General features: G+C 49.3%; 21 non-coding genes across 21 annotated transcripts; all 21 read left to right on the top strand.

Annotated features, from left to right (window-relative positions):
• The first annotated feature begins 8,867 nt into the window (after positions 1 to 8,867).
• Positions 8,868 to 8,949, top strand: Trnas-gcu (transfer RNA serine (anticodon GCU)). The gene has a single exon. It is a non-coding gene; the product is annotated as a tRNA-Ser (tRNA).
• An 86-nt stretch (positions 8,950 to 9,035) lies between these two features.
• On the top strand, positions 9,036 to 9,117 carry Trnas-gcu (transfer RNA serine (anticodon GCU)). The gene has a single exon. It is a non-coding gene; the product is annotated as a tRNA-Ser (tRNA).
• Positions 9,118 to 9,192: 75 nt separating this feature from the next.
• Positions 9,193 to 9,274, top strand: Trnas-gcu (transfer RNA serine (anticodon GCU)). The gene has a single exon. It is a non-coding gene; the product is annotated as a tRNA-Ser (tRNA).
• Positions 9,275 to 9,348: 74 nt separating this feature from the next.
• Trnas-gcu (transfer RNA serine (anticodon GCU)) lies at positions 9,349 to 9,430 on the top strand. The gene has a single exon. It is a non-coding gene; the product is annotated as a tRNA-Ser (tRNA).
• Positions 9,431 to 9,505: 75 nt separating this feature from the next.
• Trnas-gcu (transfer RNA serine (anticodon GCU)) lies at positions 9,506 to 9,587 on the top strand. The gene has a single exon. It is a non-coding gene; the product is annotated as a tRNA-Ser (tRNA).
• Positions 9,588 to 9,661: 74 nt separating this feature from the next.
• Positions 9,662 to 9,743, top strand: Trnas-gcu (transfer RNA serine (anticodon GCU)). The gene has a single exon. It is a non-coding gene; the product is annotated as a tRNA-Ser (tRNA).
• Positions 9,744 to 9,817: 74 nt separating this feature from the next.
• Trnas-gcu (transfer RNA serine (anticodon GCU)) lies at positions 9,818 to 9,899 on the top strand. The gene has a single exon. It is a non-coding gene; the product is annotated as a tRNA-Ser (tRNA).
• Positions 9,900 to 9,980: 81 nt separating this feature from the next.
• On the top strand, positions 9,981 to 10,062 carry Trnas-gcu (transfer RNA serine (anticodon GCU)). The gene has a single exon. It is a non-coding gene; the product is annotated as a tRNA-Ser (tRNA).
• Positions 10,063 to 10,137: 75 nt separating this feature from the next.
• Trnas-gcu (transfer RNA serine (anticodon GCU)) lies at positions 10,138 to 10,219 on the top strand. Its single transcript has one exon. It is a non-coding gene; the product is annotated as a tRNA-Ser (tRNA).
• A 74-nt stretch (positions 10,220 to 10,293) lies between these two features.
• On the top strand, positions 10,294 to 10,375 carry Trnas-gcu (transfer RNA serine (anticodon GCU)). Its single transcript has one exon. It is a non-coding gene; the product is annotated as a tRNA-Ser (tRNA).
• A 75-nt stretch (positions 10,376 to 10,450) lies between these two features.
• On the top strand, positions 10,451 to 10,532 carry Trnas-gcu (transfer RNA serine (anticodon GCU)). Its single transcript has one exon. It is a non-coding gene; the product is annotated as a tRNA-Ser (tRNA).
• Positions 10,533 to 15,606: 5,074 nt separating this feature from the next.
• On the top strand, positions 15,607 to 15,688 carry Trnas-gcu (transfer RNA serine (anticodon GCU)). The gene has a single exon. It is a non-coding gene; the product is annotated as a tRNA-Ser (tRNA).
• Positions 15,689 to 15,762: 74 nt separating this feature from the next.
• Positions 15,763 to 15,844, top strand: Trnas-gcu (transfer RNA serine (anticodon GCU)). Its single transcript has one exon. It is a non-coding gene; the product is annotated as a tRNA-Ser (tRNA).
• A 74-nt stretch (positions 15,845 to 15,918) lies between these two features.
• Trnas-gcu (transfer RNA serine (anticodon GCU)) lies at positions 15,919 to 16,000 on the top strand. Its single transcript has one exon. It is a non-coding gene; the product is annotated as a tRNA-Ser (tRNA).
• A 74-nt stretch (positions 16,001 to 16,074) lies between these two features.
• Positions 16,075 to 16,156, top strand: Trnas-gcu (transfer RNA serine (anticodon GCU)). Its single transcript has one exon. It is a non-coding gene; the product is annotated as a tRNA-Ser (tRNA).
• A 4,935-nt stretch (positions 16,157 to 21,091) lies between these two features.
• Trnas-gcu (transfer RNA serine (anticodon GCU)) lies at positions 21,092 to 21,173 on the top strand. Its single transcript has one exon. It is a non-coding gene; the product is annotated as a tRNA-Ser (tRNA).
• Positions 21,174 to 21,247: 74 nt separating this feature from the next.
• Trnas-gcu (transfer RNA serine (anticodon GCU)) lies at positions 21,248 to 21,329 on the top strand. Its single transcript has one exon. It is a non-coding gene; the product is annotated as a tRNA-Ser (tRNA).
• Positions 21,330 to 21,403: 74 nt separating this feature from the next.
• Trnas-gcu (transfer RNA serine (anticodon GCU)) lies at positions 21,404 to 21,485 on the top strand. Its single transcript has one exon. It is a non-coding gene; the product is annotated as a tRNA-Ser (tRNA).
• Positions 21,486 to 21,559: 74 nt separating this feature from the next.
• On the top strand, positions 21,560 to 21,641 carry Trnas-gcu (transfer RNA serine (anticodon GCU)). Its single transcript has one exon. It is a non-coding gene; the product is annotated as a tRNA-Ser (tRNA).
• A 74-nt stretch (positions 21,642 to 21,715) lies between these two features.
• Trnas-gcu (transfer RNA serine (anticodon GCU)) lies at positions 21,716 to 21,797 on the top strand. The gene has a single exon. It is a non-coding gene; the product is annotated as a tRNA-Ser (tRNA).
• Positions 21,798 to 24,098: 2,301 nt separating this feature from the next.
• Positions 24,099 to 24,180, top strand: Trnas-gcu (transfer RNA serine (anticodon GCU)). Its single transcript has one exon. It is a non-coding gene; the product is annotated as a tRNA-Ser (tRNA).
• Positions 24,181 to 24,428: the final 248 nt, after the last annotated feature.

Genomic DNA, 24,428 nt, shown 5'->3' with positions numbered 1-24,428 from the left:
AACAACAACCGCGTCATCGTCATCAACAACAGCAACAAAAAAACAAACGGGGTCAGTCTGAGGTTATCACGGGAGCAACAGCGTTGAGCATATCCACCTAACGAGTGCTGCATATAGTATACGCTGCATAGAAGGCTTAGTCGATGAGAAAGGATTAAGAGACCTGTAGTCGAAACACTATAGTTCGATGTATGTAAAATATGGTGTAAGTCAAATCGCTACATACAAGAATACAATAAAAATTACACCATCTCCCGCTAAAGGGGACCATGAGGCGATGCGAAGCCAGAGCACTTGCACGATCGCGTTTCGTTGGCGTTCGTTGGGCATGCTACCGACCTCGCGTCGTGGAACGCGAAGAGGGACGCTACGCGCGTCGTATCTTCCATCTAGCCCGGCCGTTAATTCTCACAGGGCGAGCGGGCAACGCGTTCGACAGGCGGGCGAGAGGGGGGCAGCGTAGGAGAGGAGGGAGAAGGGGAGGGGACGCGCATGCGCTCGAGCTCATCGCGGCGTTGCGCAGGAGAGAATTTCGGCATGTCTAGCCCGCGTTTCAGTGGAAGAGTGGAAAGGGGGAGGGGAGAGGAGTATGGGAGAGGGGGAGGGGAGAGGGAAAGTGGAGAGAGGAAGGGGAGAGGGAAAGTGGAGAGGGGAGGGAGGGGGAGGGGAGAGGGAAAGTGGAGAGGGAAAGTGGAGAGGAGGTGTGTGGAGAGGGTATGCGCATGCGCAGTAAGGGTGGTCACGCCGCACACCACCACCACCACCACCACCACCACCGGATTGAGCTCCGCCTTAAGATACTTCGCATCTAAAAAGGGGATATCCACGAATTGCAGTAACGGTTAGTTCAACAAGATTATACAAGAATGAAAAAGATAAAGTTGCCTTCTGTATAGATTGGGCAATCAAGGGCATGTGCCGCAGTAATAATTTATTGATACAGTATTGATACAAAGTAATGTAATAAAACAGAAGCAATGCGACGTAGCAAGAAAAACGTGAATGCTCAAATCATATTTTTTTTTTTGCAAATATTGGCTGTGAAGAAAGCCCCGCCACGGTGGTCTAGTGGTTATGGCGCTCGGCTGCTGACCCGAAGGTCGCGGGATCGAATCCCGGCCGCGGCGGCTGCATTTTCGGTGGAGGCGAAAATGTCTGAGGCCCGTGTACTTAGATTTAGGTGCACGTTAAAGAACCCCAGGTGGTCGAAATTTCCGGAGTCCTCCACTACGGCGTCTCTCATAATCATATCTTGGTTTTGGGACGTTAAACCCCAGATATTATTATGCCTGCGAAGAAAGAAAGACGCATACCTACAGATTACTACCAAAATTTATTAACGTGAGCTGTTAAGTGAAAAAATGTGTTAGAGTTCGACGGAAAATAGCACTGTGACCAAGATAATTTGGCGTGCACTATAGGGAAAGAATTTCAAGTAATATGGCTGAAAAGAGAACTGTAAGCTTTAGGGTAGTTGATACTTACTTTATAGGCCGCAAATGGTTATTTTCTGGTTAAGGACCACCAGAGTTCTCTAATACATACACGTTGGGACCACCATTGTGTCTTCAGCGCAAATGACGTGATACAGAATATTCAAGTCATGCGGTCATGCGGATAAGCAGTCATGAAGAATAAGAGGTCCCGGAATTCATCCTACGCCAAACGCCACCAAGTAACTTCACAAACGACAGCGTTACGAGGCGACTTCCGGATTCCGCTAAGGCGTCGTTCTTAACTTACATACACAGGACAGCTACAAAGAAAGCCAAGCTTTATTAAATTACTTGAGCGCCATCGTAGAAGGTATATGCAACATGAGTAATGAATCATCGCTTCCGTACGCATGATTCGCTACTCCTTTATTGTTTTAGCTTTTGCTCTTTGGACAAGAAATGCTTGCCGACGACTTTAACAATGACTTTGAGACCTCGCCATGTCGGCCTCCACTCTCTTGGTCCGGTGAGCTCTGGTTGTATCTTGCTTACCCGGCGCATCGAAGCAGTCTTGCCAAGCACTGTACTGCGTATAAGAACCAATGAGAAGCTAGAAAGAAGATTAACTTGAGTAATTTTGCACCACGGGTTGAGCTATAGCTTGAACAATGACCGGCAAATATTGACAGGGACGTCTGACCCGCTGTTGACAATGGGAGCTAATCGGTGCCAGCATGCGCTTGGCGACCTTCAAGTCTCTTTGCAAATGACCAGAAAGTACGGCATATAGTAAAGGGCAAATGAAATGCGATCGAGAAATTGGAAAGTAGAACAGTTCTCGCGAGTGAAATGAGCTGTCTCTATCTCGGACAGCTAATTATGTGGTTGCCAAGGATGGTTTAGGCCTCAAGTTAAGTGTAAAAACCGAGATGATGCTGACAGTGAAGAATGAAAGAACGCGTTTTAGTTAGACCTAACTTGTTCGTATTTCAGTTCTCCATGACTGTACGGGATGAAAAAACAGCACTTAAAGTGAATAACTGAGTAAGGCATGAAAGCCGTTCTTTTAATGCGCCGTGCACGCCGACAGAAGAAATATATTCGCACTGAGAAAGAAGAGAACGAGTGAACAGTTCAGCTTAGTGTGATCGCGATCATTCAAATGTGGAGCATATGTTGAGCTCAGCGCTACCCAAACACCTTGTTATCCAGGAAGTGCTGAATCGCAACCAAGCTTCTTCTACGCCTCCAAAGAAGTGGTACCGCATATAACCTAGACCTTCCTTTATAGCGCATTGCAAGGCTATGACGTTCTGTTGTCGTTGATGAGGGTCTACTGAGAAAACAGTCGTGTAGCTAGACGATATTCGCACGTTTAAGAACCTCAAGAGTCCCCCCCACCCCTTTAAGAAGTCTTCAAAAGCACAGATGTAGCTTTTGTACAATAAACTTCTTACGTCAACCATGCATGCTCGTAACGTAGGCGAACTGGCAGAAGTAGCCAAGTGGGAGGTATCCAGAAAAGAAAGAGGTGCATGCGACCCTTTCATTTCTGAAAGTTTTATGTTTAAGAAGTCTAGAAAGCCGGAATACGCTTTTAAGCTTCAAATGTAATTTTGGTTATTACTGAAGGACAGATTTAGTTATTTGTTTATTTACTTATTTATTTTGGATAATCGCATGCAAAACCAAACTACGCGGCTACCTTGCATAGCAACAGAAATTAGTTAATGAGGGGCGTATTAAGTTAGGCAGCTACCGAGAACTATATGTAAAAAGATTGAAATGCAATAGGCGTATAAAATGTGCTACGCAAATTAAATTTAAAATTAGGATATCTACTCGTATTAGTGTTGTTAGAACTTCATTATCAGTGTGTTATATATTTCGAAGTCAGTTTTGTGATTATGTCAGCTTCGTACATACATTCCATAAGGAGCACAGCTGAAATTATTTTTGCAGTAAACTTATGTCTTGGTGTATCGCCATAAAAATAAAATCTAAGCAAACTTTACGCGACTACTCAGAAGAAGAAAGTGAAGGAAACGTAGTTTAAATACGTCGGTTATCGAGTTAGGTATGTACAGCGTTTTCGTTCCTTTTTTTTTTTCATCGAAGGTATAGTTACGACATCGTATATATAGCCACGGTATTATGTGACTCGATAGTACACGCCGACAACTATAGACAATCGGCGGCAATCATCGAGGACCGAACACGTCGCGTCTTCGTGTCGCGTTCTGCAGTACTCAACTTCTACGGCTTCCTTTCCGTTCTCCGCCTTGTCGATTATTTATTTATAGGAGTATACCGAGCTACACAAACGGTGCAAAAAAAAAAGTATGGGGCACTGAGCGACTGGTCTATTTTAAGCCGAAGACATCGCGTGTATAACCCGATCAATCGTTGAATCCCGACGATCGGCGCGCACGCGTTCAGCGTTTCGCATTCACCGGCATCAGCAAGTTACTGGCAAAACCGTGCCTCATCGATTAAGCGAAAGGAGTGGCCGAAGCGGCCTCCGTTGTCTCTACGGCTACAATCGACTATACAAGGCAGTGAAAACTTTCAAAAAACGGAGGGGGAAAAAATGTACCGCTGCCAGTTCAGTCGTTCCGTCGTGAAGCGATGAGTGCCCTTTTATTTTGTTCCGTTACGGCGCGATGGCGAAAAGGATGCAAACGGCGCGCTGCTAATATTTTCGCCGAACCGTTACCGCGCGCCGGCTGGAAACGGCTCTGGTGCATGGCGGTGCGTGAGAGCTTTAGTGCCGCCTATAGTCTCGGCACGCAAGAAAGTGTGTACAGCAATAACCGGAGTCTCTGGCGCTTCCCATCGTAGCTGAGCTGCAGGCGTGCATTCTTCTCTATATAGTTTCGCAAGCCTCACACTGGCCGCATGTTTTGCCCATCCCCGGTCGTTTTCTCGATTTCATTCTTATAGAGGAAGGCACGAAGCCCGGCCGCCGCTAAAATCCGCCCCGCTTTTCTTTCCGAACTCTCGCTTTCTCCGAAGAGCGCGCGCGCGCCTCCGTCGCCGCTTGACCCAATTTTCTTCCCTCAACCCAGGAAGGTGAAGACAGGAACCGAAAGTCGCGAGGCTCCTATACCTAGCCCGCCGCGACCACGCTGCATGTATAAAGCGGCTGGACGAGCGAGCGCGCGAAGGCGACTCCGAACAAAAGCTGCCCTTGTAAAGCGAGATGCGCATAACCAGGAAGCTCGGCGATTGCTATCACTGAGCGCATACAAGCAACATACGCACGCCGTACCTTATGCTCTCGTTGGCGCCACTGCGCTGAAATGCTAATTAGGAAGTGAAAAAAAAAACAGTATGCAGTCTTCTCTCAGACACATTTTGTTTCTGTTTTACTTGCTCTGTCAGTCACCCGCGGCGGGCGTCACTTGGGCTCTTCTCGGCTGGGAGCGGCGATCAGGTCGTCAGTCGAGCGCTAACGGGCTCTCGGAGATGATGGACAAGCCGGCCAGTTTTGTCTGTCGTCAACGTAGGTGTCTGCCTCTGAAATGACAAAAGGTTACGAACACGTATTGCCGCAGGAAATTAAACACAGAGCAATGCGTTGATCGCACGATCGCATTGAAACGTGGTTGCCTACACCCCCCCCCCCCCCCTTTTCTCTTTCCTCGTTGTATACAGGGCGCCCCAGCTATCCATAGTCAGAGTTTAAAAATATGTCGGCGCACTCTATGACGATGCGACCAAATGCATGTTGGTGACTATTGCATTGAGTTAGTCATAGTATCTTTTGTGTTCTGCTTAATTGCTTGATTTGGCAAGATCAATTAACCAACTTTAGAAACAACGAAGCTACGCAAAAACAAACTGTGTAGATCACCTTGCAAAACATCCGATTAGACAGTTTCTAAGTTCATATCTATTAAATATTAGTGTTTTCCCACTAGCCACGCGTGCCCGCGAAATGCAAATATATATATATATATATATATATATATACACACACCATGCACACACCGTGACTTGCCCGCTCGCGCGCCTGTGCGCGCCGTCATTGCAGTGCTCCCAACGTTCTGCGTTTCATAGCATTTGGCCGTGTGTGCTGCCGCTTAAAAGGCGACAGGGCTGGGACGATGGTGCTGGCTGTGCGATGACGCTCGTGCTGTTTGCGGCGCACAAGCGATAACCGCTGCGTCTGCTTATCGCCGTCATGAACCGCCGCGAGGGAAGCCTATCGTTTGTACGCGCAACGTTAGGGAGCGCTGCAATCATATCGTGCAAGCGGGAGTTCACGTGCTATATTTTTGTACTTCGCGGGCATTTTTAGCAACCAGAAAAACACTTGTATTTAATAGATAGTAACTTAGAAACTGTCTAATCGGATGTTTTATAAACTTATCTACAGCTTCCTCACAGGAATTTTTCGTCCAGCTTAGTTGCTTCAAAAGTTCATTAATCAATCTTGCCTAAGTATGCAATAAATCAGAACACAGAAAATATTGTGGCTTAGTTCATGCAATAAGCAGCAACATGCATTTCGTAGCGGCGTCATAGAGCGGATTGGCATATTTTTAAACGCTGGCAAGAGATAGTTGGGCCACCCTGTACATGCCTCAAAGGCTCCCTCCAGTGAAGGGCATGGACGTCGAGGAAAACGCTAGTCAAAACGTCCTGCTTTTTTTCTTCATTCTTTCGTAAAAGAAAAGAAGTAAGTAGGGGCTTAATTTCGTTGAACAAACCATTACTTTCATTTTTGGTTTTTTTTAGATTCGTTGTTTCCTTCCCGATAGCTGCATTGCTTACGTTTCCAAACCGATGACTAGAATTATTCAACTTTTCGGCCCTCTTATTAACTGTCATTTTTCTGCTCTTATGGACATATTCCTTTTCTACTGGCCCACTCGATCCTTCTCTAAACTTTATGATATGCCATCTTTTCTTTATTTCCTCTGTACGTCCCATTCCTGCTTTCTTCAACTTCTATTTCTATGCCTTCCTTCATAAAATGTAGGCACGCGCTGTGCGCCTCTCGGTGTCACAGCAGTGGTCAGTTTGCTCCCTCTCTCTCTCTGTTTTATCTTTGTCTTCTCTCTCTCTCTCTCTGTATATATATATATATATATATATATATATATATATACTATAGTGTAGAAGCTTTTCTAATAGGCCAAACAGAAGAGACACAACTTGGCGGTAATCTTAATTTTATTTGTCAAAAGTTTCGTCCGGACCGCCGGTCGAAAGCGTTGGCAAACAAGACTAAAATAATATGTATGTCAATCAATCAATCAATCATGGTCTTAGTGCTGGCAGCCCCAAAAAGAAAAAGAACGTAATATTAGAAAATAAAATGAAATAAGTCTAATGGAGAAAGGAAAGAAAATAATAATGTAGATGACATTACACAATCCTTATTGGCCACTATTAGTACATTATAAAAAATGTGGGGGGGGGGGGGGGGGGCAGCTGCGCACTAGCGGCTCGAAGACTGAGGCAACAGCGCAGCTGGTGGCCTTCCCTAGCATGTCTGCAATCTCCAGCTCGCCGCCGCTAAACTATGCTATACCCTCCCTCTCCTTTCCATCCTCGTCACCCTCTCATCATTGCTCCCAACACTCACTTGGCTTTCCCACCCCCTTGCTACACTATGCTATGCTTTACTATCCATTTAATCTCCTCCATCTCTCATATACCGTTGCATTGCATAGCTATAATCGGCTTTCCTCCTCTCTCAGTTTCGCTCTTCGCCGCTTCGCCAGTTTTGCGCGGTCGACAAACGGAGCTGCTCCAAGCTTAAACAGCTTCGCTATTCAAACGACGACAGGGTGTTAAGGGAAAGCGTGAGACAGAAAGAAACCCGGCTGCGTATGACTCGTGCAGCAAAAACCCACAAGCTCCCCCGTTTGTTTTTCCTCGCTCAGCCTAAGTACGCCAAACAACACCACCGATTTTCCCTTCAGCTTGCCACTCATTTATAAATAGAAACTTCGGAATTGGCCACCCGGCTATGGAAAATACCGACCGCGGAGATCCTTAGCCTCCGCCACGGGAAGTGTCGGGCTAGCCTAGTATCTAGGGCGAAGCTCCACCGACGGTGTCTCGGCGCGCTTGCGCACGGCTGAACCCTGCTTGCTCCCGCGGGCGCCTGAATGAAAGTGCGACGTGATCCCCAACTCGGAACGGGGCGGGCGCGCGACACCGGCAAACTGTCCCCGCGAAACGCTGGCCCATTTCGCCTTGAGGTGGTGGTAGTCAGCTGTTTTGCCCTGCTCGCCACCGCAAGGGTTATCCTCTCCCCCCTCCTTCGCCAGTTATCATGCACACTGCGTGCACATCGGCAAGTGCGCAACAACACAACCGGGTGAGGTCGCCGCTTCACGGCTTTTTCACCTCGCCCACGGATATCTCTCACGCTCTCCATGTTGTACCCAAGCGTGTCTTTCGGTCTGAAACATTGCGTTGGGCGCTATCGCTCCAGGCGAAACACCACGAAAGGCGGTACCGGCTGGCGAAACCTCACAAACGCTCCGCCCTTCATTTGCAAGCCGCGTGTGCCTAACGAACCGCATTTCAAATAGCCAACCTTGCCCTCCAGCTCACGCATCTTATATTCCGTATATGAAGCCGGAACAACAAGAACAAAAATGTTGCCGGAAATGCTTGTTTTTGCGTAGTTTCGGCGACCACGTTATAATTTTTGCTTAGTATGAAGCAGCTAGTTCGTAGCCTAATAAGCCGTTTTTTAAGATGTGTACTGAGAAATAAAAGCGATGTTTGCCGGCTTACCATAGCTGGCAACGATGAAAATGCAATCGAGAATGTCTTGCAAGTAGGAAGTTCAGATCAGATGATTATGATGACTTTAAGGCGTAATGTGTATCGGACTTTAAAGTGTAATGCGACGGTATAACCTTGATGATAGCTAGAGAGAGACGTCCTTTTATTCAGTGCCACGAATAGGAGAGTGCATGATAAGTCGAACAAATGATTATATATGCGCTTTCTATTAACATTGTAGAAAAGGCATATAATACTGAGCACTTGAAGCTGTCGACGAAGCCATTTTCCTTATAGATATGAGTCCAATAAAAATTATAAGCAAACTTTTAGATGCAACCACCTTAGTACAGCCTCTTGAAGGTTCAGGAATATCTATACATATTTTGCGAGATCTTATTGCTGAACTTTTCATCTTGACAAACCATTGTATACTTGAATCTAGTTCGTTTAATTCGGAGTCTTACGTGTCCTTGCAATCAGAGTTTTGTTTTCCGTGTTCGCGAGTTCTGTGCTTGGGATGCAGCTCTCACGGAGGGCCCCCCATTTCGAACCCACGCGGGCAGAGCCCGCGTTGGTTCAAGTCCCACCCTTGTCAACTCATGTAACTTTTTTTTTTTTGCTATATCACCTCTACCGAACTGTAGGGTGTCAGCTGCAAGAGTGGCTTGACAGGCAGGCGAGGTGGCCGAGTGGTTAAGGCGATGGACTGCTAATCCATTGGGCTCTGCCCGCGTTGGTTCAAGTCCCACCCTTGTCAACTCATGTAACTTTTTTTTTTTTTTTTTTGCGACATCACCTCTACCGAACTGTAGGGTGTCAGCTGCAAGAGTGGCTCGACAGGTAGGCGAGGTGGCCGAGTGGTTAAGGCGATGGACTGCTAATCCATTGGGCTCTGCCCGCGTGGGTTCGAGTCCCACCCTCGTCGAGTCACGTAACTTTTTTTGCTATATCACCTCTACCGAACTGTAGGGTGTCAGCTGCAAGAGTGGCTCGACAGGTAGGCGAGGTGGCCGAGTGGTTAAGGCGATGGACTGCTAATCCATTGGGCTCTGCCCGCGTGGGTTCGAGTCCCACCCTCGTCGAGTCACGTAACTTTTTTGCTATATCACCTCTACCGAACTGTTGGGTGTCAGCTGCAAGAGTGGCTTGACAGGTAGGCGAGGTGGCCGAGTGGTTAAGGCGATGGACTGCTAATCCATTGGGCTCTGCCCGCGTGGGTTCGAGTCCCACCCTCGTCGAGTCACGTAACTTTTTTTGCTATATCACCTCTACCGAACTGTAGGGTGTCAGCTGCAAGAGTGGCTCGACAGGTAGGCGAGGTGGCCGAGTGGTTAAGGCGATGGACTGCTAATCCATTGGGCTCTGCCCGCGTGGGTTCGAGTCCCACCCTCGTCGAGTCACGTAACTTTTTTGCTATATCACCTCTACCGAACTGTAGGGTGTCAGCTGCAAGAGTGGCTCGACAGGTAGGCGAGGTGGCCGAGTGGTTAAGGCGATGGACTGCTAATCCATTGGGCTCTGCCCGCGTGGGTTCGAGTCCCACCCTCGTCGAGTCATGTAACTTTTTTGCTATATCACCTCTACCGAACTGTAGGGTGTCAGCTGCAAGAGTGGCTTGACAGGCAGGCGAGGTGGCCGAGTGGTTAAGGCGATGGACTGCTAATCCATTGGGCTCTGCCCGCGTTGGTTCAAGTCCCACCCTTGTCAACTCATGTAACTTTTTTTTTTTTTGCGACATCACCTCTACCGAACTGTAGGGTGTCAGCTGCAAGAGTGGCTCGACAGGTAGGCGAGGTGGCCGAGTGGTTAAGGCGATGGACTGCTAATCCATTGGGCTCTGCCCGCGTGGGTTCGAGTCCCACCCTCGTCGAGTCACGTAACTTTTTTTGCTATATCACCTCTACCGAACTGTAGGGTGTCAGCTGCAAGAGTGGCTCGACAGGTAGGCGAGGTGGCCGAGTGGTTAAGGCGATGGACTGCTAATCCATTGGGCTCTGCCCGCGTGGGTTCGAGTCCCACCCTCGTCGAGTCACGTAACTTTTTTGCTATATCACCTCTACCGAACTGTAGGGTGTCAGCTGCAAGAGTGGCTCGACAGGTAGGCGAGGTGGCCGAGTGGTTAAGGCGATGGACTGCTAATCCATTGGGCTCTGCCCGCGTGGGTTCGAGTCCCACCCTCGTCGAGTCACGTAACTTTTTTTGCTATATCACCTCTACCGAACTGTAGGGTGTCAGCTGCAAGAGTGGCTCGACAGGTAGGCGAGGTGGCCGAGTGGTTAAGGCGATGGACTGCTAATCCATTGGGCTCTGCCCGCGTGGGTTCGAGTCCCACCCTCGTCGAGTCATGTAACTTTTTTGCTATATCACCTCTACCGAACTGTAGGGTGTCAGCTGCAAGAGTGGCTCGACAGGTAGGCGAGGTGGCCGCATTCTACTTCCGGCCGCGCTTGCGAGCGGACGAAGAATGAACGGCTCCGATGGAGCGGCGATAGCGGCCCATGCCGGCCGCGGTAACAGGATCACCGCCGAAGACGATAAGGACTACGAAATCGTGCTGCCTACTTTGCCTACCGGTCGTATCGTTCAGAACACGTTGTTCTTGCACGGAGACGTGCGTGAGAGGCCTTATCGGGTCGAAGATTTCAGAGACGCCCTTGCGAGTGCTGGTGTTCTACCCGACGTGCTGGCGGTGGGTGCTTACCAGATTAACCATGTCTGGGCGGTCACCCTGAACACCGGAGAAGCCACTAAAAAGCTCGCCGCCATGAAGGAGCTGAAGGTGAAAGGGCGTCGGTGTGTCATTTTTGACCCCGAAGACCAGCAGGTGAAACTTCGCCTGCATTGGCTGCTCTATGGAGTGCAAGATGAAGACATCCGGACAGCGTTCGCCGTGTTCGGGAACGTCACCGAGGTGACGCGAGAGCGTTGGCGCGTCCAGGGCATGCGAGAAAAGGGCTCAACCACGAGGAGCGTGCTCCTGAAGTTGAAGCCGGGACTCAAGGTGGACGACCTGCCACATCAGGTCAGAGTTGCCGGCGAGTTGGCCCTCGTGGTGGTTCCCGGGCGAGCAATGCAGTGCCTGCGCTGCCATGGAACGGGGCACGTACGCCGTGACTGCAGGGTGCCTCGGTGTTCAAAGTGCCGGCGCTATGGACACGCGGACGCTGACTGCGTCCGTACTTACGCGTCGGCGACCGGGCTGCCAAAGGCGGATCACAACGAGGACCTGATGGACGTCGCCGAGGCAGAAGAGGCGGCGAGGGGCACGGAAGACGCGAGAAGGCAGACGGGGCCACTGGACACGTCGGTGCGTACCGGCGACGACGCCCCGAAAGGGGTTGTGCCGGTGGGCCTAGAAACCGTAAACGACACGTCAGGGACACCGGGGAACGATCCGCCACCACAGGTCCTGCCTGCAGCGTCGTCGGGAGGAGGCACCGGGAAAGGTGTCGTCCCAGCGCTGCAAAGGGCGGCGGTTGACTCGGCTGCGTCAACCGAGACGACTGGGACAACGACGGACAGTGAACCAGCTGCCAAGGTCGGCGACGTTAAGACCTCTAAGGAGCCACTGCCGGAGAAGAGTGGCGTACCCACACCTACCAATGCCGCCGTGGCGTCGAAGCGCCCCCACTCCCAGTCCAGCAACGACGGCAGCCAACCGACTGCACCTGGCGTCGAGGAGCCCCCTGCCAAGACAGCGCAAGTTCGGCGGTCGTCTCTGCGACCGCGCCCGAACGTTTCATCCGACAGGCGCGGCGGCAACGCCGAGCCCGGCGGGCAAGTTCCAGCGGTTGCGCCGGATGGCACTGCCGGCGAGGGCACCGTCTAGCCTCGTGCTAGACGTGAGAGGTAAGCACAGTGCTGCTGGTCTCCTTTCAGTTCGTTAAAATGGCACCTGCTTGTTCGTTAAAAGTGGCCACCCTTAACGTTAGAGGTCTGGCAGGCAAAAGGAAGCAAAGCCAGCTATATCGACTTTTAACGGAACGCGACATAGACGTCCTAGCGGTGCAGGAAACTAAAGTCGATGGCGAAGAGGAGACCGGCAGCATGGTGCAGCGTTTCACGTCTCGCTTTTTTGCTGTAGTTAGCCATGCAGTGGGCACATCGGCCGGCTGCATCCTATTTGTTAAGAAGTTGCCGGGGCTGCAGGTGAACGCCCATTTCACGTGTGAGGCTGGCCGATCTACTGTACTCGACTTTTCTCTGAACAACTCCGAGTGGCGTGTAGTGTGCGTGTACGCGCCCAACAAGGTCGACGAAAGGGCCGTGTATTTTCATAGCCTTGAAGAACGGCTTAGTGCAGGAAAGCAGTTAATAGTGTTGGGCGATTTTAACTGTGTCCTTAGTGCGCACGACAAAACGAGCACTCGGGGTTTCAGAGACAAGACCACCGACATTTTGACGCGTATTGTCGAAAGGTGGGACCTTGAGGACGTGGCTGAATGTATCCAAGGTTCGAGTGCAGTAAAGTTCACGCGTTTTGAAGGCCCTAGCCATGCAAGACTCGACCGCGTCTACGTAGCTGTAGACATCCTTCCGCAATGTACCAGCTACGATGTAGTCCCGGTGTCGTTTTCGGACCACTGCCTAGTACAGTGCTCTATCGGAATTACCAAGCGGACCACCTCTTTCTCGTGGGAAACATGGAAATTAAATAGTAAACTATTGCGGGACGAGGAGTTTAATTTAACAGTAAATGATCGCATCTCCAAATTAGACCCTAGTGAAAACCTTTGTATTTGGCAGCAGTGGGAATTATGTAAAGAATCTTTAAAATTTAAAGCAATTGAAAGGGCTACGTGTATTCGGCACGAACAGAAAAGGAAAGAGAAGGAATTAAAACTGCTGCTTAATAAGCTACTCGAGCAGGAATGCCGAGCCCCCGGAAAATGGTCAGAAGACATCCGAAAAGTAAAACAAAAGATTGAGCAACTGGATGAAGAACGTTATCGCGGTGCTTTGGTGAGGGCAAGGGCAGAGGACACAGCCGCGGGTGAAATGCCATCGAAGCGCGCGCTGTGTTTGGAAAAAGCACGTGCCGAAAGAAACCACATCCACGAGATAGAATGGGGCGGGTCGGTAACAACCGATACAGAGGAGATTAAAATGGCTTTCACTGAACATTATCGGGCATTATTCGCCGCGCAGGACATTGACTTCGAAAAATTTAAGAACGAGTATCAGCCTGTGTTGCCCCGCGTTGACGATGCAAGAAAGGAGAGTTTGCAAAGGCCAATAAGTCCAGCCGAAGTTGAAATAGCAATTGACAAGTTAAATCCTGGCAAATCACCCGGCCCCGACGGATTCACCGCCGCTTTTTATAAACAGTTTAAACACGAAGTAAGCCCTATCCTCACAGCCATATTTAATGAAGCTTACAAATTTAATACATTACCACCGTCATACCGGTCTTCCCACACAGTTCTTATACCCAAAACCGAAGATCCAGATAAGCTAAAATTTGTTTCAGGGTATAGACCAATAGCCCTTACTAACGTAGAATACAAAATCTATATGAAGATTTTGGCTAGAAGACTACAGACTGTGATTAAAGACATCGTTGGGCCTCATCAAACGTGCGGTATCAAAGGGCGATCGATTGTGACCAATATTCACATAGCGCGCAGCATACTTGAATGTTGTGATTATTCAGGTGAGCGAGTTGCCATCTTACAGATTGATTTTCAAAAGGCGTTCGATTGTGTTGACCATAGAATTTTGTTTGCTCTGTTAAATTATGTTAACCTTGGTTCTGTTATCTGCGAGGGAGTGGCCCTGGCGTACCGAAACTGCACTACGAAGTTGATCGTGAATAAGAGTCTGGGGGCCCCCATTAGTGTGCAGCGTTCGGTTCGTCAGGGTTGCCCCCTCAGCCCTTTGTTATTTTGTATGTATATTGAAACTTTGTGCCTCAAAATTGTCAATGAGCGTAGAATCAATTGTTTTGAGTTACAGGCAGCACAAGTTAAGCTGCTTGCATATGCGGACGATGTGGCTATTTTTTCAAGGGACAAGCGTAGTATCGAACAGGCTGTCGAAACCGTGCGCGATTTCAGCCAAGCTACAGGGAGCGGAGTCAACTGGTCGAAGTCCCTAGGGCTCTGGCACGGATCGTGGCCAACCAAACCTGACCACTTCGCTAACGTGCCTTGGGTGACGACCCCGGGCAAGTATTTGGGCGTCCCGCTCGATGGTTATCGCGACAGCGATCATTATTGGAAAGGTCAGGCGAAAGACATACGCGAGAAAGCCGACAAGTGGAAAGGCGCCGCCTTATCGATCTTTGCCAGAGCCACCGTTTGTAACTTGTTTTTTCTCAGCAAGCTGTGGTACGTAATGCAGGTGCTGCATTGCTCCCGGACTAATGTGCAGAAGTTTCACCGAATATTTGCCATATTTGTCTGGGCTTCTGAGTGGGAGCGATGCAGCCGTACCAACTTGTTTCGACGGGTCAAAGATGGGGGGCTGGGACTTGGTCACCTCTTTCTGCGGCAGCTTGTTAGCCGTTTTTTGTTTTTTAGAGACGTCACTGATCCCTTCCTGCGCACACTGTGTCAAATGCGACTCCGTAGATATCTCCCTGAGTATGTTGTTACTATCGAAGATTGTGTGGGAGGGATTGGCGGTTTCTATAAAGAAATAGTGTCTAGTGTCAGGTTTCTTTCTGTAAGATTTTCAAGAGAGTACCTTTGGAATGTAAAAAGAAAAGAGCTTTATTTTGCCTTGTGCGACATTGTTTTCCCAGTGCCGTTGTACAGGTCCTTGTACAGTGGAGGCCCAGGTAGCAATGTATTAAAGAGAGTTAAAAAAATGCAGGTGCAGCCGGGAACAAAGACCTTTTTCTTTAAACTTCATACCGGAACGTTGCCTGTTAAAGCCTTTTTGGAGACGAGGGGTTGCTTTTTGCCATGGGGTAGTCATTGTTTGATTTGCAAATTGCCCGAAACGATAGACCATGTTTTTCTACATTGTTGGGAGGGGGTTTATTTTTGGGACGTATTACAGAGAACAGTCAAAAAAGAATTCCCACTGCACCCGCATGGCATTCGGTTTTTGAGCGTAAAGAATGAAGACGGCGTTCCGTTTGACGCAGTTATGCTCCTGGGCCTCCACTCTTTGTGGAGATCGCGAATGGCTGGGTACCACTTTGATAAAGATGCGCGGCCTGCACGGGCGTACTTTAGAGAGAGCATTCATTGGTTATTAGAATTATATAAAGTGGAACCGGAACCACCCGAGTGGCTCTCAAGACTACAGCCGCTGGTGACATTGCCCGAATTTTAACTAGACGATACCAGCTCCATGCTGGTTGACACACAGTCACCATGTGTACTTTGTACATCGGGTGGTTTAATTTCTAGTGTTGTTTATTTCATGTGTTTTGTACCAAAGCCCGGTAATAAAGAAAAAAAAAGGCGAGGTGGCCGAGTGGTTAAGGCGATGGACTGCTAATCCATTGGGCTCTGCCCGCGTGGGTTCGAGTCCCACCCTCGTCGAGTCACGTAACTTTTTTGCTATATCACCTCTGCAGAACTGTAGGGTGTCAGCTGCAAGAGTGGCTTGACAGGCAGGCGAGGTGGCCGAGTGGTTAAGGCGATGGACTGCTAATCCATTGGGCTCTGCCCGCGTGGGTTCGAGTCCCACCCTCGTCGAGTCACGTAACTTTTTTGCTATATCACCTCTACCGAAATGTAGGGTGTCAGCTGCAAGAGTGGCTCGACAGGTAGGCGAGGTGGCCGAGTGGTTAAGGCGATGGACTGCTAATCCATTGGGCTCTGCCCGCGTGGGTTCGAGTCCCACCCTCGTCGAGTCACGTAACTTTTTTGCTATATCACCTCTACCGAACTGTTGGGTGTCAGCTGCAAGAGTGGGTCGACAGGTAGGCGAGGTGGCCGAGTGGTTAAGGCGATGGACTGCTAATCCATTGGGCTCTGCCCGCGTGGGTTCGAGTCCCACCCTCGTCGAGTCACGTAACTTTTTTGCATCACCTCTACCGAACTGTAGGGTGTCAGCTGCAAGAGTGGCTTGACAGGCAGGCGAGGTGGCCGAGTGGTACATTCTGCTTCCGCCAGCCGAGCTGATCGGATAGCAGTGTCATGGGCTCCGGCGGAGCGGCGATAGCGGCCACTATGGGCCGCGGAAACAGGAATGCGGATGACAAGGATTATCAGTTTATTTTGCCTCAGCTGCCAAAAGGAAAACACATTAATAACACCGTGTTTTTACACGGAGGCGTCAGGGCCAGGCCTTACAAGGTTGAAGATTTTCGGGATGCGCTGACGCCGACGGGCCTGCTGCCCGATGTGGTGAGCCTCGGCGCGTATCAGATAAACCACTTGTGGGCGGTGACCTTCAACGACGGTGCTCCCATGAAACGCCTACTTGCCCTGAAGGAGCTCCAGGTGAAGGGGAGGCGTTGCGTCGTCGTCGACCCGCAGGACCAGCAGGTGAAGCTTAGGCTGCACTGGCTGCTGCACGGGGTGAGCGACGAAGATGTGCGGGCTTCACTGGCAGCATTTGGAAAGGTGGTGGAAGTGAGCCGTGAGCGGAGGCGGGTCCCGGGCATGGCAGACAAGTGCTCAACCACAAGGACAGTGCTACTGAAGTTGAAGAGTGGTCTCATGGTTGAGGACCTTCCACACCAGATCCGCGTGGACGGGGAGCTGGCCCTGGTTGTTGTGCCAGGACGGCCGATGCAGTGCTTGCGCTGCCAAGGCACAGGGCATGTCCGTCGTGAGTGCAAGGTGCCACGTTGCTCCCGCTGTAGACGCTTTGGGCACGTCGAAGCCGACTGTGTTAAGACATATGCCTCTGCGACAGGACCAGCGAAGAGCGAGGTGGTTGCCGAGCACGTCATGGACGCGGCCGAGACGGAGGAGGCCGCTGAAGGTGCCGGCAGCACAGTCGTCCTGGCGACAGCCGGAGGGTCGGCAGCGACAGACACACACACAAGTTGTCGGAGGTTCCTCAGCATTCAACCGCACCTGTCATCACCCCGTCAGCAGCTGAACCGGTGCGGGTCGAGCAGGAAGCGCGGCCAGTCGAAGCGGACGAGGCAGCAGAGATCCAAGGAGAGACGTCCGAAAGCGGGGACGACATGAGTGTCACCACGGCCACACTAAAGCGTGCGCGCGACGAGACCGAGGAAATGGACAAGACGTCGACTACAACCAGCGAGGAGCCGCCTGCAAAGACTCCTCAAGGGTGGCGGTTCACGCTGAGACCCGAACCGAAAATCCCAACTGACAAGAGACCGGCGGACAAGACAAAGCAAAAGAATGCCGGCAAGCAGGATGGTCCTGGAGGCGGCTAGCCGTAGGCTAGACGTGAAACGTAAGCGCCATGCTCCGGGCCACTCCTTAGAGCGTAGAAGTCACAATGGCATCGTTTCCATCACTCAGCATAGCAACGCTGAACGTGAGAGGGTTGGCGGCTAGGCGTAGGCAAAGTCAGCTCCTACGGTTGGTCACCGACCAAGATATCGACGTCCTAGCCGTCCAGGAAACTAAGGTTGACGGGGAGGAGGAGACCGGGAGCATGGTGCGTCGTTTCACTGACAGATACTATGCAGTCGTGAGCCATGCGTTAGGGACGTCCGCGGGATGTGTTCTTTTTGTAAAAAAATTGCAAGGCCTTCTTGTTCAAAGTGTATATTCATGTCAGTCAGGAAGAGTTGTGTATTGTGATTTTGTGTTTTGTGAAACTGAATTCCGAGTAATTGGCATATACGCGCCGAATGGTGTAGAAGAGCGTACCCTTTTTTTTTTCGAATCTTTTCCAGTCGACGAAATGTGATAAGCGGGTTGTGTTGTTAGGGGATTTCAATTGTGTTTTAAGTGCACGGGATAGAGTTAACAATATGGGCATTCGCGACAAAAGCAGTGACGTGTTGTATAAGTTAATTAGCGAGAATGACCTGGACGATGTGTACGAATGTGTTGAAGCGGACCGCGAAGTGATGTACACGAGATTTCAAGGCACTAGCCATGCGCGGTTAGACCGCATGTACTTATCGCTAGACATTATACCATTGTGTCGCGGTTACACGGTTGTGCCAGTGTCTTTCTCGGATCATTGCTTGGTTGTATGTCGTTTAGGTATGAAGAAACAGAGTAAGGCTTTTAACTGGGATTTATGGAAACTGAACGCAATGTTATTAAAAGATGAACCATTTTTAGAAGCAGTGCACGAGACCATTAATGAAGTGCTTATGGAAAAAACGGAAACTGTAGCAGAGAAATGGGAGTGTTTAAAGCAAAAGGTGAAAATGAAAGCGATAGACAGATCAAGCACGCTAAAATTCGAAGCGCAAAAAAAAGAAAGAAGTCTGAAGAAAACACTGCAGCAGCTGATAGCCCTAGAAAGTCGGGAGCCTGGGACTTGTAAAGACGAGGTGCGAAGTGTCAAGGAAAAATTAGAACAGTATGACAGAGAGCGTTACCAAGGCGCCTGTGTTCGCGCTCGAGCAAGTGATCTTGCCGCGGGTGAGACGCCCACTAAAAGGGCGCTTGGTCTCGAAAAAGCGCAAGGACGCCGAAACCATATCGATAAGGTATATTGCAACGGGACTCTCGCGAGCGACAATGAAACCATCGAACGGGCCTTTTTTGCGTATTATCAGTCACTATTTGCAGTTCGAAAAGCGAATGTACAGGGTTTTAAAGAAGAGTTTCTTAAGCGCATGCCGCGGCTTAGTGACGACACAAAAAAGCTTTTAGAAGGCAAAATAACGGAAGGCGAAGTGGAACGCGCGATTGGTCATCTGATCCCTGGAAAGTCACCGGGACCCGATGGCCTAACCGCTGCGTGGTATAAGACGTTCAGAACAGAACTGTCCCCGGGGTTAGCTGAGCTGTTCAATGAGGCGTACGAACGGAAAACTCTGCCGCCCTCCTTTAGCAAAGCACATACGATATTAATTCCTAAAACGGACGAAGGTGAAAAACTTAAACTGGTGACATCGTATAGGCCCATATCGCTGACCAATGTCGACTACAAGATTTTTATGAAGGTTCTGGCAGCGCGACTTCAAGGTGACATTAAAGAAATTGTTGGAGAGCACCAAACTTGTGGAATCAAAGGCAGAACTATTAGCTCAAACATTCACAAGATGCGGTGTGTGCTAGAGTGTTGTGACGAGGAGTTACTTGGCGTTGCTGTGCTCCAGATAGACCTGGAGAAAGCTTTTGATTGTGTTGCGCATGATATTTTGTTTGTCATCTTAGATCATATTAATGTTGGTTCCATCATCAAGGAGGGAGTGGCCTTGGCGTACCAGAACTGCACAACACGTTTAATTGTTAATAAGTCTTTGGGGGCCCCCATTCACGTAATGCGTTCCGTGCGTCAAGGCTGCCCCTTCAGTCCACTTTTGTTTTGTATTTACATCGAAGCGATGTGCTTAGCGATAACGGAAAACGAAAAAATACGTGGCTTCAGCTTGGCGGCAGTGGAAGTTAAGCTGCTGGCATATGCAGATGACATTGCGGTGTGTTGTACGAACAAAGAAAGTGTAGAGGAAACGATAAGTGTTGTGAAACATTTTTGTAGCGTCACAGGGAGTCGCGTAAACTGGGGGAAATCCCTTGGGCTTTGGCACGGAAGGTGGCCTTCAAAGCCGGACCATTTTGCGAATGTGCACTGGACGGAAACACCGACAAAGTACCTCGGTGTTCCCCTTGAATGTTATAACGGCAGCGAGGAGTATTGGTCGCGTCAAACAAAAGAGACGAATGAAAAAGCAGACAGGTGGAAAGGCATGAACCTGTCTGTTTTTGCTAGGGCTACTGTGTGCAACATGTTTTTTATCACTAAACTGTGGTATGTAATGCAGGTGCTACATTGTTCAAGGATCAACGTGCAAAGGCTGCACAGAGTGTTCGCAGTGTTTATATGGGGCTCTGAATGGGAAAGGTGCAGACGGACCAATTTGTTCAGGCGCGTGAAGGACGGGGGTCTCGGTTTGGCGCACCTATTTGTGAGACAATTAGTAAATAGATTTTTGTTTTTCCGTGACGTCAGGGATCCGTTTTTGCGTACGGTATGCCAGCTCAGGTTAGGCAGTGCCTTACCAGATCTTGTTGTCACTACGGATAGCCGGCCCGTGACGTTGCGTGGCTATCTCAAGGAAGTGGTAGACAGTGTACGTTTTTATCTGTTCGTTTTTCTTTGGATTATCTAGCAAGTGTTAGAAGAAAAGAATTGTACAAAGATGTATGTGATATGGTTTTGCCAGTACCATTGTACAGGGCCATATACAGTGGAAGACCGGGACAAAATGTACTAAAGCGGGTGAGAAACATGCAGGTACCTACAGGGGTGAAAACATTTTTCTTTAAGTTACACACAGGAACACTATCAGTAAAGACTTTCACAGAGGAACGGGGCTTTTTTACACCATGGGGGTCACACTGCTTGATATGTAAGAAACCAGAAACAATAGACCGTGTTTTCTTGCATTGCTGGGAAGGGGTACATTTTTGGGACATTTTGCAGAGGACAATAAAGAAGGATTTTCCACTGGATCCCCACGGGATAAGGTATCTCGCAGTAAAGAATGATGAGGGGGTCCCATTTGATGTAGTGATGTTGACCGGTCTCCACTGCATATCGCGTGCGCGAATGGCCGGATACCACTTCGACCCGGATGCAAAACCAGCAGTAATTTATTTCAGGCAAAGCATGTCTGCATTCATTGAGTGTAGTAAAATACAGGATATCGAGCCAGAATGGTTGTCAAGGTTTGAACCTCTGGCAACCCTTAAGTATTTTTAAGAGGACAACATCAGTCCAAATGGGACTGATGGCAATGCTTGTTCCTTTTCCTTTGTATTGTATTATGTGAGTGTGATATGACTGCCCTGTACAATGTCCAAGCCAGGCAATAAATAAAAAAAAAAGGCGAGGTGGCCGAGTGGTTAAGGCGATGGACTGCTAATCCATTGGGCTCTGCCCGCGTGGGTTCGAGTCCCACCCTCGTCGAGTCACGTAACTTTTTTGCGATATGACCTCTACCGAACTGTAGGGTGTCAGCTGCAAGAGTGGCTTGACAGGCAGGCGAGGTGGCCGAGTGGTTAAGGCGATGGACTGCTAATCCATTGGGCTCTGCCAGCGTGGGTTCGAGTCCCACCCTCGTCGAGTCACGTAACTTTCTTGCGATATCACCTCTACCGAACTGTAGGGTGTCAGCTGCAAGAATGGCTTGACAGGCAGGCAAGGTGGCCGAGTGGTTAAGGCGATGGACTGCTAATCCATTGGGCTCTGCCCGCGTGGGTTCGAGTCCCACCCTCGTCGAGTCACGTAACTTTTTTGCGATATCGCCTCTACCGAACTGTAGGGTGTCAGCTGCAAGAGTGGCTTGACAGGCAGGCGAGGTGGCCGAGTGGTTAAGGCGATGGACTGCTAATCCATTGGGCTCTGCCAGCGTGGGTTCGAGTCCCACCCTCGTCGAGTCACGTAACTTTTTTGCGATATCACCGCTACCGAACTGTAGGGTGTCAGCTGCAAGAGTGGCTTGACAGGCAGGCGAGGTGGCCGAGTGGTTAAGGCGATGGACTGCTAATCCATTGGGCTCTGCCCGCGTGGGTTCGAGTCCCACCCTCGTCGAGTCACGTAACTTTTTTGCGATATCACCGCTACCGAACTGTCGGGTGTCAGCTGCAAGAGTGGCTTGACAGGCAGGCGAGGTGGCCGAGTGGTTAAGGCGATTTGCGTACGGTATGCCAGCTCAGGTTAGGCAGTGCCTTACCAGATCTTGTTGTTACTACGGATAGCCGTCCCGTGACGTTGCGTGGCTATCTCAAGGAAGTGGTAGACAGTGTACGTTTTTTATCTGTTCGGTTTTCGGTGGATTATCTAGCAAGTGTTAGAAGAAAAGAATTGTACAAAGATGTATGTGATATGGTTTTGCCAGTACCATTGTACAGGGCCATATACAGTGGAAGACCGGGACAAAATGTACTGAAGCGGGTGAAAAACATGCAGGTACCTACAGGGGTGAAAACTTTTTTCTTCAAGTGACACACAGGAACACTATCAGTAAAGACTTTCACAGAGGAACGGGGCTTTTTTACACCATGGGGGTCACACTGCTTGATATGTAAGAAACCAGAAACAATAGACCATGTTTTTTTGCATTGTTGGGAAGGGGTACATTTTTGGGACATTTTACAGATGACAATAAAGAAGGATTTTCCACTAGACCCACACGGGATAAGGTATCTCGCAGTAACAAATGATGATGGGGTCCCATTTGATGTAGTGATGTTGACCGGTCTCCACTGTATATGGCGTGCGCGAATGGCCGGATACCACTTCGACCCGGATGCAAAGCCAGCAGTAATTTATTTCAGGCAAAGCATGTCTGCATTCATTGAGTGTAGCAAAATACAGGAGATCGAGCCAGAATGGCTGTCAAGGTTTGAACCTCTGGCAACCCTTAAGTATTTTTAAGAGGACAACATCAGTCCAAATGGGACTGATGGCAATGCTTGTTCTTTTTGTATTGTATTATATGTGTGTACAATGATTTCCCTGTACAATGTCCATGCCAGGCAATAAAAAAAAGAGTGGTTAAGGCGATGGACTGCTAATCCATTGGGCTCTGCCCGCGTGGGTTCGAGTCCCACCCTCGTCGAGTCACGTAACTTTTTTGCGATATCACCTCTACCGAACTGTACGGTGTCAGCTGCAAGAGTGGCTCGACAGGTAGGCGAGGTGGCTGAGACGGCAGTGGAAGTTAAGCTGCTGGCATATGCAGATGACATTGCGGTGTGTTGTACGAAGAAAGAAAGTGTAGAGGAAACGATAAGTGTTGTGAAACATTTTTGTAGCGTCACAGCGAGCCGCGTCAACTGGGGGAAATCTCTTGGGCTTTGGCACGGGAGGTGGCCTTCAAGGCCGGACCATTTTGCGAATGTGCACTGGACGGAAACACCGACAAGGTACCTCGGTGTTCCCCTTGAATGTTATAACGGCAGCGAGGAGTATTGGTCTCGTCAAACAAAAGAGACGAAGGAAAAAGCAGACAGGTGGAAAGGCATGAACCTGTCTGTTTTTGCTAGGGCTACTGTGTGCAACATGTTTTTTATCACTAAACTGTGGTATGTAATGCAGGTGCTATATTGTTCAAGGATCAACGTGCAAAGGCTGCACAGAGTGTTCGCTGTTTTTATATGGGGCTCGGAATGGGAAAGGTGCAGACGGACCAATTTGTTCAGGCGCGTGAAGGACGGGGGTCTTGGTTTGGCGCACCTATTTGTGAGACAATTAGTAAATAGATTTTTGTTTTTCCGTGACGTCAGGGATCCGTTTTTGCGTACGGTATGCCAGCTCAGGTTAGGCAGTGCCTTACCAGAACTTGTTGTCACTACGGATAGCCGGCCCGTGACGTTGCGTGGCTATCTCAAGGAAGTGGTAGACAGTGTACGTTTTTTATCTGTTCGGTTTTCGGTGGATTATCTAGCAAGTGTTAGAAGAAAAGAATTGTACAAAGATGTATGTGATATGGTTTTGCCAGTACCATTGTACAGGGCCATATACAGTGGAAGACCGGGACAAAATGTACTGAAGCGGGTGAGAAATATGCAGGTACCTACAGGGGTGAAAACATTTTTCTTTAAGTTACACACAAGAACACTATCAGTAAAAACTTTCACAGAGGAACGGGGCTTTTTTGCACCATGGGGGTCACACTGCTTGATATGCAAGAAACCAGAAACTATAGACCATGTTTTTTTGCATTGTTGGGAATGGGTACATTTAAGTATTTTTAAGAGGACAACATCAGTCCAAATGGGACTGGTGGCAATGCTTGTTATTTTTTATTGCATTATTTTTTGCATTATTTTGTTATTTTTTATTGCATTATTGCCCTGTACAATGTCCGAGCCAGGCAAAAAAAAAAAAGGCGAGGTGGCCGAGTGGTTAAGGCGATGGACTGCTAATCCATTGGGCTCTGTCCGCGTGGGTTCGAATCCCACCTACGTCGAGTCACGTAACTTTTTTTGCGATATCACCTCTGCCGCACTGTAGGGTGTCAGCTGCACGAGTGGCTTGACAGGTAGGCCAGGTGGCCGTGGAAGATTCTAGCAGCGAGACTTCAAGGCGTTATCAAAGGAATAGTCGCAGATCACCAAACGTGTGGGATCAAGGGCAGGACTATTAACGGAAACATTCACAAGGTGCGGTGCGCACTAGAGCATTGTGACGAAGTTTTACTTAGCGTTGCTGTCCTCC

Source organism: Rhipicephalus sanguineus, chromosome 1 (genome assembly GCF_013339695.2).
Source record: "Rhipicephalus sanguineus isolate Rsan-2018 chromosome 1, BIME_Rsan_1.4, whole genome shotgun sequence".
NCBI lineage: Eukaryota > Metazoa > Arthropoda > Arachnida > Ixodida > Ixodidae > Rhipicephalus > Rhipicephalus sanguineus.
The sequence above is the reverse complement of the archived record's forward strand: the minus strand, read 5'-3'. Positions and strand labels throughout refer to the sequence as shown.